Source organism: Capsicum annuum, chromosome 2 (genome assembly GCF_002878395.1).
Source record: "Capsicum annuum cultivar UCD-10X-F1 chromosome 2, UCD10Xv1.1, whole genome shotgun sequence".
NCBI lineage: Eukaryota > Viridiplantae > Streptophyta > Magnoliopsida > Solanales > Solanaceae > Capsicum > Capsicum annuum.
Genome location: NC_061112.1, coordinates 20,789,109 through 20,803,449, shown reverse-complemented (window position 1 = coordinate 20,803,449; position 14,341 = coordinate 20,789,109).

The following is a 14,341-nucleotide window of genomic DNA, read 5'->3' as shown; positions in this document are numbered from 1 at the left end:
GAGCCTTAAAACCTATTTTTCTTGTCTTGACCATTCACATTTCCATTTATAGTACAATTTACCTATTTTGGCTCTATTCCTCCTTAGACAGTATGCACCTCGACACAGAAAAATGCCTAAGTTGAGGGTGGCTATCATAGAGGTACATGGCATAAAATAAGTGTGAAGAAGGGTAAAGTAAGATAAAAAGTTAGTGGGGCTGGTTGTGGTAGATAAAAAAGAGAGAGAAAGGATAAAAGACCACACCCAACATGAATGTGCAATAAAGGAATAAAAAGGGAGAAATAAGGGTGGAATAAAAAGAAAATTGGCTATTAAATAAGCCCCCAAAGTTAGTGTAGTACCAAGGAGTATTAGTCACTTTAAATGTCCATATTTATCATACCATCCCCAATCCTACATTACAAGCCGAGAAAAGTACTATAGTGATCCTAACCTGACTATCTGAATGCTAAGGTAAAGAAAATAAAGGCAAGCCTATGGTATTTGACAAACATCGACTGGAACTTTTTTCTTAAGCGTGAGTGTCTCCCGACCATCCCTATATTGACATGCATTATTTCATATGAGTGAGTGGGACATCCTTGTTGTGAGGGCACTTGAGTCATGTTGCTAGCTATATACTTATTTCAGGTACTGTAATTTGTACATATGAGTGGTTATCTGTTGCTAATGTAATTGCTATACCTTGGTCCCTTTGTATCACATTATTGTGCTTCATTAGTCATACATAGTTGGTTTTGAAAAAGAGATGTAGGAGGGTATGTTATGATCTAACTTAATGTGATGATTGACTACCTTGAGTACCTTAGATTCTCATAGTTAAGCATTGCTTTTATTTTGTTGTGTGTTTATTTCCTGAGGACATGCACAAATTCTAAGTTGAGGGTGTTGATGTGATATAGAAATATAGCCCTTTCGATGCTTAAAACAAGGAAAATATGCAAGTTTCTAAGGCCTTTTTGTTGGATTTGATTTGTTTTGGGTGTGTTTTGCAGAAAACTAGGTTTTGGATGATAAGTTTATGAAAATAGTGAAAAGGTGCTTTTGGCCACTTTTGGAGCAATTATGGATGTTCAGGATGTTTTCTGGGTTGATCATGATTAATGCATGTTCGAGAGTTGAAGATCTGAAAAACTGACTCCCGGAACCTTCTAAGTAACCCACAGACCGCAGGTACACAAAGTGAGTGCCAAAAAACCAAAATCCCGAGAGCTGATTTGTAGGAATTTTTCCCATCTAGTACCTGTTGTCCATACCTACACCTGGATCCAGACCACAGGTACAAGCTACGCTTGTGCCCAAACCGCACGTACAGACCACATGTTACCACCGACCCTGTTTTCTCCTATTTTGTTTGGTATTGGTTTTGAGGGTTTTATCTTATACTAATAACCCTTAAGTAACTTTTAGTAGAGGTTACACACTTTTAACACTTAGAAACATATTTTGATATCAAGATCCGTCTTTGATCGTGGGATTTCTCTGTGTTAACATTGATTGATTATTCAGTTTACGGTTGTGAGTTTTCATTTATCTTATCATTGCGATTTCATATTTTCCTTCAAATATAAATGTTATTGATTTCGTCACAAGTATAAGTGGCCAAAAACCCATAGCTAGGATTGTGCAAACACTGCCTGATTGAAGAAGCAGGGGAAGTGTAATTGTTGAATTGAACCAATACCCATGGCATGCATTGCATTATCTTCATTATAATAGTTGTCTTAGCGGTTCCAAATATGAGAATCCCGCCTAGATATTACTACTTACTTCAAAAGAGGAGTAGTGACTAGGAAAACATAATGACAACAGTAATTTGGGAGTTAATTGTCGATCCATTGCCTCACAATGGAATACAGTGAATGAACGTTAGATTTTATCTAATAACTAGAGACTCAAAAGGTAATAGTTTACTGGGATCAAGATAAGAAATAGTAATGCAACATCCTGAGACTCAATAGGTAAAGGGTGAAATCCTTCTACTCGTCTAAAAGACTGTAAAAGGTACATAACTTATCAATTCTGTATGCAAGGTATAGGGTTGGTTCAACATAGCACGATAAACCTATAGAGTTGAAAATCCAGGGGGAATGCAATCCTTTTATTCACCTATAACTAGTTTCAACCAAATTTAATATTGTTACTATAAGATCCCGTAAAAGTCTAAGTGAAAAATTCAGCCTTTAAAGCTTGTCAAAGGATCCCAACACTTAGAAAATTTTAGCTAAGTGTTGAGGACTTAGTCTCATTTTAAGCCTCCGAACTTTGGGGATTTATTTCACGATCTTCCCGACCTCCGTTTGTCGATTTTCAAGTTGATTCACGATGGGAAAAGTCAATAGTACATCTCGGTTGAGTTTGGGATTTTTGGAATAGCATAAGGGCATGTTTGGATTCCTAAACCAGTAGCTTAAGGCGATTAGCCCGCGCCACCCAGCTCATCCTGGCGCTCCAGGCAGGACGCCTCCTTGCTTTGTCGGTGGTCCATCCAGGGCGCCGCCTTAGTAAGTCTGGCTGGGCCAATTTTCTGCACTCCATCTCTGCATTGTAAAGGGGCAAAAGGGTCAATTCCCTTCACCCTACAACTCTAAAACACGGAATTGAACTCCCAAATAGCCCTATTACTCATTATTTTCATAAAATACTCTGAAGAACAAGCCCAAGGGTTGTCAAGTTCAAGCTTTGAATCTCAAAAAAACGCACTACAATCTTCACGGATTTAGAAATTGAGGCATGTAAAGTGTTCATCAAAGGATCCCTTTCATCCTTGGAGCTCAAGAATCAAACTTTAAAATCATGAATTGTGAATTCCATGATGTGGATGGATTATGACCATGCTTATGTTGATGTATGATTCATAAATTGGAGTTTTTAATATGTTTTCATAAAGTATGTTAGTATGTGGATTGAAATCTATGAAATTGAGTTGAATTATGTAATAATGGAGCATTGGTTTGATATTTTTTCCTAATCCTAATCTTAAGCACCCTATGTGCTTGATGAAATGCCTATGAGAATAAAAATTATGTATTATGACTCAATAGGACCAAAATGATAAATCCATGCTTTACCCTTATGTTCAAAATAACTCCCATGCTATTGTTTTGCATTGTTATTGTTTGATGGGATGCTCATGGTATTAGATTGATGAGATTATGACATGTTTATATGCATTCCTATCCATGTACAAGAATATGATTATCATGTGCTTCATGAAATCCCTCAATGATTGTATTATGAATTGTTGACTATGACTACAAGTTCAAGAAGTGTCAGGTCTTACTAGTTTCATGCTATCGAGTCCTGGGCGTATTTAATACCCGACAATTTAGCTGTGTGCCTAGATCCAGTATCAGTTTTCAAGATACTCTTAGTCAAGCCATGATCAGTAGAATTTAGTTAGTCACATGACTCAGGAAAAACTCAGTAATTCAGTATCAGTACAGTTTTACTCAGTAATCTCTGTAATTTCAGTAATCTCGATCAAATAAAAGAAACTTAGTAGTATTCTGTCAGTCAATAAAACTCAGTAAACTCAGTTAAGTTCAGTTAAACTGTACTATCAGTAACAGCTCAGTCATTCCTAGTGTGACCTAGGAAAATTAGTTTAGTGTCTATTCAGTTGGGAGTAGGATTCAGCACCGAGAGAACCCCAAGATGGTAACACACACTACCAGTAGAGTTTGTGATTCTTAGAAGCAGTCCTTGCATTTTAGCACTACGTAGCTAGCGTAGGTTAAGACATCACACACTGTTAGTTAAGGGTTGATGAGGTGGCTTAACCTAACAGTAGAGGGTCCCACCGTTCTCAATAGGGTACCTGACAGATGAGGGTCACTCTTTAGTGTCTTTATCAGTGACGAGGTATTGATACCATTCCAACTGGGGTTACAGGTTAGATCCCAAATCTATTACAGAAAAAGTAGCATGTCAGTTAGATGATTACCTCCCACAGTCTCAGTCTCAATCTTCAGAATAAAACTCATATAGTTCTACAGATTTTAGAACTATCAGATACAGTCACTTAGTTCAATATAAAACTCAGCTAGTTCTATCAGAATTAGGACTGTCAGACACAATCACTCAGTTAATAGTATCTTAGTTATCAGTAATCCATGTTATCAGTATTTCAAATTCAGTATTCCGTGTTATCACGATCTCAGTTATAGTCCATGTATTCATGCATTTATTTTCACGCAGCCATGTTCATGTTATTCAGTCAGTTATAGTTCATGCATATGAACCCTTGCATTCAGGCTACCCCACTTTTCATACTAGTACATTCTCATATACTGACGCATACTTTTCTGTTGCGCAATGGTGTTTTATACCATAGGTTCAAAAGCACGAGCTACATAGCATCCGTAGCATTCCAGATTTCAGTAGTCACAGTCAGTGGTGAGTTCTCATACTTCGAGAACATGATTATTTCATTACTTCAGTATTTAGTTAGTTCAGCAGATGGAGTTAGTTGGGGGATTGTCCCATCAACTACTTATTTCATACAATTTTAGAGGCTTTTTCAGACTATAGCATGTTCAGACAGTTATTCCAATTTTGGTTATCATCATACCTTGTTTGGATATTATTTTATTATTTATGACTTAATTTTGAACCTTATGGCCTTACAACTTATATTCTACATATTTACAGTATATTTTTCCAATGTTCAGTTATAGACATTAGTCATGGGTTAGTTTGTAGTCTTTCGAGATTATGAGCATTGTCTAGCATCTGGGGTACTAGAGTTGGGGCATTAGAAACTTGGTATTAGAGCCTAAGGTTTAACAATGTCCTAGGAAGTTTGAAAAGTCGCATCTAGTAGAGTCTTATACTGGGGTGTGTTGCACACCACATATATGTACAAGAGGATATGAGATGTTTTAGGAACAGTTTTCCCTTCTTTCAGTATTCATGTCATGATAGTAAGCATAAGCTCAAATTTAAATCTCAGTCTAATCTTTTTCTTCCATTTACAGAGCATGCCTCCCAAAAGAGAAATGAGAATCAGTTAGCCCCTCAGCCTATCCAAGCAGATCCCTTGGGAAAACATGTCTCTCATGCAGAGTTTAGAGTTGTATTCACTACTCTTGCTAACTCAGTTGATACCCAAAATAAATGAACAACTGTCGTTCTGGACAACCCAGTGGCCAATTCTGATGCAGCCAGAATTTGGGATTTTACCCAAATGAATCCTCCTTCTTTTTTTGGTTCTAAGTTAGATGAGGACCAGCAGGAATTCCTTGATCAGGTACAGAAGGCTACAAATATTATGGGGGTGACATTAAGTGAGAGTGTTGATCTATCTACATATCAGTTGTAGGATGTAGCTTACACATGGTTTAAACAATGGAAAGCAGAGAGGGCTGATGATGCAGGGCCTATTGAATGAGAGGAGTTTGCCACTGCTTTTCTTGATAGGTTCTTTCCCCTTAAGCTGAGAGAAGCTAAGGTGTTAGAATTTATCAACCTCAGGTAGGAAAACATGACGATGAAAGAGTATTCTATCAAGTTTACTCAATTAGCCAGATATGCTCCTCATGTGGTTGTAAATAGCCGATCTAAGATGAGTAAGTTTGTTTCTGGGGTAAATGATAGTGTGGTCAAGGAGTGCAAGACCGCAATGTTGATTAGTGAGATGGACATATCTAGGCTTATGGTCCATGCTCAACAGATAGAAAAGAAGAGAGTAAAGAGAGAGAAAAGCAGAATAAGAGAGCTAGAACATGTAGATTCAAGTTCAATCAACCTAAGTTAGAGGGTGGTAACCATTCTCAGTTCTGCCTAAAATCTTCAGTTCCAGCTCTTTCCTCAGCCAGTTCTTTAGTGCCAAAATTCAAAGACGGTAATATAGATAGGGCATCAGGCCCTAAACCTCAGGGCAGTGTTAGCAGTGCCTGAACTAATCCTCTTTGTCAAACTTATGGTAAGAACCACAGGGGTATTTGCAGAGCTGGCAGTGTTATTTTTTTAGGATGCGGAAAGCCAGGCCACAAAGTTAGAGATTGTCCTCAGTCAGGTTCAGCATAATCGTTCCTCATCTCAGTACGGTCACCCAAGTCAGTAAGGTACCTCATCCAGTGCTCCCAGTGGGCAGCCCAAATAGACTCTCTACTCTTTAGTCCCGACAAGATCAGGAAAATTCTCTTGATTTGGTTACTGGTACGTTATAGATCTTTCTCTTTCATGTTTAATCTTTGCTACATCAGGAGCTTCCTTTTCTTTTGTTACTCCTTATATAGCAATTGATTTTGGAGTCAGTCCCAAAATCCTAACTGAGCCCTTTTCAGTATCCACCCCAGTGGGTAAATCCATCATAGCCCGGTGGGTTTACAAGAACTGTCTGATTATGGTATCTCAGAAAGTCACTTCAGCTGATTTAGTCTAATTAGAGATGACTGATTTTGATGTCATTCTTAGCATAACTTGGCTTCATTCCTGCTATACCACAGTTGACTGAAGAAACAAAATTATTCAGTTTCAGTTTTGAATGAACCCGACCTTGAGTGAAGGGGTAGTACTTTAGCATTCAGAGGTCAGCCTGATTACTACCTACAGGCGAGGAAAATAATATCTAAGGGATGTGTCTAGAATTTTGTTCAAGTTAGGTACTCTAGTTCCGAAACTCCCAGTCTTGAATCTATCCCAAAGATTTTCCAGGAATTTCTCCCGAAAGGCAAATAGACTTCAACATTGACCTTCTTCCAGATACTCAACCCATATCTATTTTGCCATATAGAATGGCACAAACAGAACTCAAAGAATTAAAAAAATAGTTAAAGGATCTCCTAGAGAAAGGATTCATCAGACCCAGTGTGTCCCCATAGGGTGCACCAGTTCTATTTGTGTGAAAGAAAGACGGTTCTCTCAGAATATGCATAGACTACCATCAGCTAAATAAAGTTACGGTCAAGAACAAGTATCCACCTCCTAGAATTAATGACTTGTTTGACCAACTTAAGGGTGATAATTATTTCTCTATGATAGACCTCAAATCAGGCTATCATCAGCTCAGAGTCAGAGAATGTAATATCCCAAAGACATCTTTTAAAACTCGGTATTTTCACTTTGAATTCTTAGTCATGTCCTTTGGTCTTACTAATTCCCCAGAAGATTTCATGGAATTGATGAATCATGTGTTCAAGCAGTACCTAGATACACGGTAAGAGATACAGATCTCCAATCGGTTGGAGATGCAAATCTCCAATCTCTAAGTGTTAATGACTTAGTCTCATTTTAAGCCTCTGAACTTCTGGGATTTATTTTGGACCTTCTCGACCTTCGTTTGTTGATTTTAAAGTTGATTCACGATGGGGCAAGTCAATAATACATCTCGAGTGAGTTTCAGGATTTTTAGAATAGCATAAGGGCATGTTTAGATTCCCAAACCAGTAGCTTAAGGCGATTAGCCCACGTCACCCAGCTCATACCGGCACTCCAGGCGGGGCGCCGCCCCACTTAGTCTAGTGGTCCAGCCTGGGTGCCGCCTTAGTAAGTCTGGCTGGGCCAATTTTCTTCACATTAGCTCTATATTGTAAAGAGGCCAAAAGCTCAATTCCCTTCACTCTACAACTCTAAAACACAGGATTGAACTCCCAAATAGCCTTATTACTTATTATTTTCATAAAATACTCTCAAGAACAAGTGCTAGGGTTGTCATGTTCAAGCTTTGAATCTCAAGAAAACTCACTACAATCTTCACAGATTTAGAAATTGAGGTATGTAAAGTATTCATCCAAGGATCCCTTTTATCCTTGGAGCTCAAGAATTAACCTTTAAAATCATGACTTGTGAATTCCATGTTGTGGATGGATTTTGACCATGCTTATGTTGATGTATGATTCCCAAGTTGGAGTCTTCAATATATTTTCATGACACTATGTTAGTATATGGATTAAAATCTATGAAATCGAGTTGAATTATGTAATAATGGTGTATTGGTTTGATGTTTTGCCTAGTCCTAATCATATGCACCCTATGTGTTTGATGAAATGCCTATGAGAATAAGAATTATGCATTATGACTCAATAGGACCTAAATGATAAATCCATGCTTTACCATTATGTTCAAAATGACTCCTATGCTATTGTTGTTCATTGTAATAGTTTGATGGGATGCTCATCATATTAGATTAATGAGATTATGACATGTTTATATTCATTCCTATCTATGTACAAGAATATGATTATCAAGTGCTTCATGAAATCCCTCAATGAGTGTATTATGAATTGTTGACTATGATCACGTGTTGAAGAGTGTCACGTCTTACTAGTTTCATGCTATCGAGTTCTGTGGGTATTTAATACCTGACAATTTAGCCGTGCGCCTAGAGCCAGTGTCACTTTTCAAGATACTCCCAGTCAAGCCGTGATTAGTAGAATTCAGTTAGTTACATGACTCAGGAAAAACTCAGTAATTCAATATCAGTACAGTCCTGCGCAGTAATCTCTGTAATCTTTGTAATCTCAGTCAGATAAACGAAACTCAGTAGTATTCTGTCAGTCAAAGAAACTCAGTAAACTTAGTTCAGTTAAACTGTACCATCAGTAATAGCTCAGTCATGCCTAATGTGAACTAGGAAAATTAGTTCAATGTCTATTCAATTGGGAGTAGGATTCAGCACCGAGTGAACCGAAGGATAGGAACACACATTGCCAGTAGAGGGTGTGATTCTTAAAAGCAGTTCTTGCATTCTAGAACTACGTAGCCAGCGTAGGTTGAGACATCACACACTGTCAGTTGAAGGTTGATGAGATGGCTTAACCTAATAGTAGAGAATCCCACCATTCTCATTAGGGTACCTAACAGATGAGGGTCACTCTTCAGTGTCTTTATCAGTGGAGCGATATTGACACCATTCCAACTGGGGTTACAGGTTGGACCCCAAATCTATTACAGAAAAAGTGGCATGTCAGTTAGATGATTATCTCCCACAGTCTCAGTCTCAATCTTCAGAATAGAACTCAAATAGTTCTACAGATTTCAAGACTGTCAGATACAGTTACTTAGTTCAGTACATAATTCAGCTAGTTCCATCAGAATTAGGGTTGTCAGACATAGTCACTCAGTTAACAGTATCTTAGTTATCAGTAATCTATGTTATCAGTATTTTATATTCAATGTTATCACGATGTCAGTTACAGTTCACGTATTTATGCATGTATTCTCACGCAGTCATGTTCATGTTATTCAGTCAATTATAGTTCATGCATATGAACCCTTGCATTCATCCTACCCTACTTTGCATACCAGTACGTTCTCACATACTGACGCATACTTTTCTCTTGCACTATGGTATTTTATACATAGGTTTAGAAGCATGAGATCCAGAACATCCGTAGCATTCCAAATTTCAGTAGTCAAAGTCAGTGGTGAGTCCTTATACTTTGAGGACATGATTATTTCATTACTTTAGTACCTAGTTAGTTCAACAGATAGAGTTAGTTGGGAATTGTCCCATCAACTCCTTATTTCAGACAGTTTTGAAGGCTTTTTTAGACTATAGCATATTCAGACAGTTATTCCAGTCTTGGGTATCATCTTACCTTATTTAGAGATTGTTTTATTAGTTATGATTCAGTTTTGAACTTTATGGCATATTTACAATATATTTTTGCAGTGCTCAGTTACAGATATTTGTCATGGGTTAGCATTTGGTCCTTCGTATTATGAGCACCATGTAGCATCTGGGGTACCATACTCGAGGCGTTACAGTTACTTGCTTGAGACTACTGCAAAGAAATCCCACCATTTACTTTGCAGTGCTGCCCGTAGACTATAACTATTGATAACTACAATTCTAAGTTTTACCTTGGGATTCGGCCCCAACCTTAGTTGGATTACTATATCTTAACAATGATCGTATCATCATCTAAAAGGAGGTGTTTCTTGGATGTCATCAGCGGGTATTAAGTGGGTAAAATGGGAAATGTCCAAAGTGCCCTCAACTTAAAATAGAAAAATTATCGCCAGTGACTATGCGTCACTCTACGACTCATTACGACTCACTATGGCTCATCACCACGAGTTGTAGTCTAGGCAGTAGTTGAGAAAACCCCCTATAGTGAACCTACTACTCCCACCCTATGACTTGTTAAGAGACACTATGACTCATAGGATCCAAGTCATAGTCAAGACATAATACTTTGGGCATCACACTAGTTTGGCTAAGGATGGGACTATACGACTCATTTTGAGACTTCACGACTCGTAACCTTCAAGTCGTAGTCATAATAGAAACTCTAATCCAACATATTGGCTAGTATATGATTGGGTCCCTAATAATCGTAATGACATGTTATGAATCATTAGGAGAGTCGCAGTCTGGGCAGTGAGTTTAAAAACTCAGAAAGTTTTAGGGACCAAAATCTAGGGTGTTACATTCCCCCTCTCCCCCATAGGATCTTTCATCCCCAAATGATGAGATAAAACATTTATTAACTTGAGTTAACATAGAGAGCATCCACACTTAACTTTAAAAAAGACATAAAACAAAGATATCAAGGAAATCACAATTTCCTTCAACAAAGTTAGAAAACAAAGATATTAAGAAATACACATACCTTACGCACGATTACTCGAAGTGGGAAAAATAATGGATATTAGGACTTCATGTCCTCTTTGTCTTCCCAAGTAGATTCTTCACACTTTTGTTTCTCCATTGAATCTTCACCGAGTCCACATCCTTAGTTCGCAACCGACAGACTTGCTGATCCAAGTACTCAATTAGGACCTCCTCACATGATAAAGAATCCAAAACACCAATGCACTCCAAAGGAACAACCAAGGAAGGATCACTCTCAGATTTCTTCAATATCAACACATGGAAAACTGGATGAATAGATCCCAAACTCAAAGTCAATTCTAACTCATAAGCCACATTTTCCACTTGCCTCAAAATACTATAAGGACCTATATAACGGGGGATGGGCTTTTTTTTTTTCAAAACGCAACACTCCCTTCATGGGAGACACCTTCAAGAACACTAAATCATCCATATCAAACTCCAAATCCCTTTGCCTTACATCCGCATAGGACTTTTAGTGACTTTGGGAAGTCTTAAGCCTATCCCGAATCACCTTCAACTTTTTCATAGCTTGGTGAACAAATTCAAGACCACAACCTATTCTCACCAACCTCAAACCATCCAATAGGAGACGTACAACTCCTACCATATAAGGCCTCAAACGGAGCCATCCCAATACTATAGTGATAACTATTGTTATATTCAAACTCTATGATAGGTAAATAGTCAACCCAACCACCACCAAAATCTATTACATAAGTCCTTAGCATGTCCTCCAAATTCTAAATCGTCCTCCCCGCCTATCCATCCATCTGAGAATGGAAATCGATGATAAAGTTCACCTTAATTCCCAAGCCTTTCTATAAGGAATTCCAAAAGTGAGATAAAAACTGAGTACCTCGATCGAATATGATGGAAACTGGAGCACTATGAAGATTTACAATTTCTTAAATGAAGAGCTAAACATATAAATTTTACCTTTTTATAAGTTAACTTAGTCAATGGTATAGCAATAGAAGAGAAACTTTTCACAAACCTTTTATAATAACCAGCTAAACCCAAGAAGCTCTGAATATCGATTGGAGTCGTGGATTTAGGCCACTTCTTAACCATCGCAACTTTTTGTGGATCCACCATGATCCCTTCACTAGAAACAACATGACCTATATAGGTCACAATATTCAACCAGAACTCATACTTCAGAAACTTTTCATACAATCACTGATCCTTAAGGGTCTACAACACTATATGGAGTGATCGACATGATCTGCCTCACTCTTGGAATACACCAAAATATCATCAATAAATACAATTACAAACAAATCCAAGAACTAATGGAAGACCCAGTTAATAAGATCCACAGATGTCATCGGGGCATTTGTCCAACCAAAGGGCATCACCAAAACTCAAAATGACCATATGGGTTAAAAAAACAGTCTTAGGGATATCCATCTTCTTAATCTTCAACTGATGGTAACCCGATCGAAGATAAATTTTTAAAAGGTACTTAGCACCCTGAAGTTGATCAAAGATATCATCAATCCTAGGAAGCGAATACTTATTCTTCACGATCACCCTATTCAATTGGCAGTAATCTATACACATCCGAAGGGACCAATCGTTCTTACGCACAAAGAGAACTTAAGCTCCCCAAGGAGAAATACTAGGGTGGATAAAACCCTTTTCTAGGAGATCTTTCAACTGCTCCTTAAGTTCTTTCAACTCAATCGAAGTCATTCTACAGAGAGAGATAGAGATAAGATGAGTGACCGGAAGAAGGTCAATTTTAAAATTAATTTTTCTATTGGGAAGAATATCGAGAAGATCATCAATAAACACCTCAAGAAACTCACAGACCATAAGGACAAATTGAAATAAAGGACCTTCGGATCTAGAATCCTTAACATACACTAAATGGTAGAGACACCCCTTACAAATCAAAATCTAGGCTTTAAGATACAAAATGAACCATCCCTTAGTCACTAAGGAACTCCCTTCCCATTCAATCACAGGTTTATTCGGGAATTAAAAACTGACCCTTCGGGTCCAACAATCAAGAGAGTCACAACATGAGTGCAACCAATCCACCCCTAAGATCACATCAAAGTCTGACATATCTAACTCAGTAAGATCTACCAATGTTTCCTTACTACAGATTGATACCACATAACCCTTATAAAATCTTCTATCCACAATAGAGTCACTCATTGGGAAGACACAAAAAAGAGATTAGCAATACACTTAGGAACAAAACCAAAATGAATTGCCACATAAGGAGTCACATAAAAAAGGGTAGATCCAAGATTAAGTAGACAATATACATCACGAGAGAAGATTTTTAACATGCCAGTAACAACATCAGGAGATACCTCAGAATTCTGGGGGTGGCAAGAGCATATAGGTGGTTTTGACTAGTGTTGAAACCCAAAGTAGCACCTTATGGTGCCAGAGCTGAAGAAGCAGCAACCGGGACCTTATTATCTCGATTAGCAATATCACTTGAAGGATAGTTCCACTAAATATGGCCAGGCTGGCCATATCTAAAACACTTATTCCTCCCCTCATCATAAAATCCACGCTGCTACTATCCACAAAACCTGTAAGGAATATGGAGCTGACTAGTCTCCATTGGTTTGAGACTGGGTACCTTTTTCCCTAAACCCACTGTTGCTCAAAAAATGGTGATCACCAAACGACTTAGGATCTAGAAAACTAGCTGTAGAATAAGAACCAAAATTCCTCCACTTCTTCTTAGACTACTTTCTTCCTTCTCTCCCACTATTTTGCTGGCCACCACCCTACTCAAAATACCTAGATCTTTTACTTTGCCTCTCCCCTAATTTAGCTTGTTTGTTCTTTTCATATTCTACCTATTTCATATACGCCATAAGCCTAGAGATATCCATGTCACTGTTCATCAAGTCGGCCTTGCACTCTAATAACAAGTATTGAGACAAGCCCAAAGCAAACTTCTTCATCTAATCCCTCATGATAGACACTAGCACAAGAGCATAACGGGACAACTGATGAAACTGTAATGCATAATATTTCATCGTTATCTTGCCTTTCTTTAAATTCATAAACTTCTCAGCTTTTATGTCCCTCAACTCTTGAGTAAAGAAGCGATCAAGAAAAATACCAGAGAAAACCTCCCATAAAGCCAACTCCATATCATATTTCCTAGACTAGTCCCACTCCTCATACCATTGATACACCACATCCTTAATCTAGTATGAAGAGAATTCCATACCTTTAGAGTCAAAAGAATGTATCACATGAAAATATTCTTTATCTCATATATGAACCCTTGAGGATCTTCCTCAACCTTAAAAACTAATAAAGGTTGAAGGGTTAAGCCTCATAAACTGACCAACCCTGGTGGCCTTAGAAGAACTCACAACAACACTAGCAGGACCCATCTGATATGATTGAGATGTCATGAACTGGGTCAATAGATGAATAGATCAGTGAAACTCTGCATTAGAAATTTCTTCCTCGGGCGATGAGGAATAATTATCATCAGCCCGTGGGTCCTAAAGAGGACTGGAAGGGACCGTTGGAGTACAACTAGGGTAATCAGAAGCAATGACTCTAGATTGAGTCTGAGCTGCATGTGTAGGACGAGCCCCATCTATATTATCCTCAAGCTGGATAGTATTCTTGGTTGCATGATCTAAAATGCAAACAAATGGGAATTAGAGGAGATTTAATACCTTAGACTCTATAGCCCAAAATAGGACAACAAGAAAGGAAAACATTTCTAAATGTCTCGTAGACTCTCTCTTATAAGTGTGGCATGTTACACACCCAAAA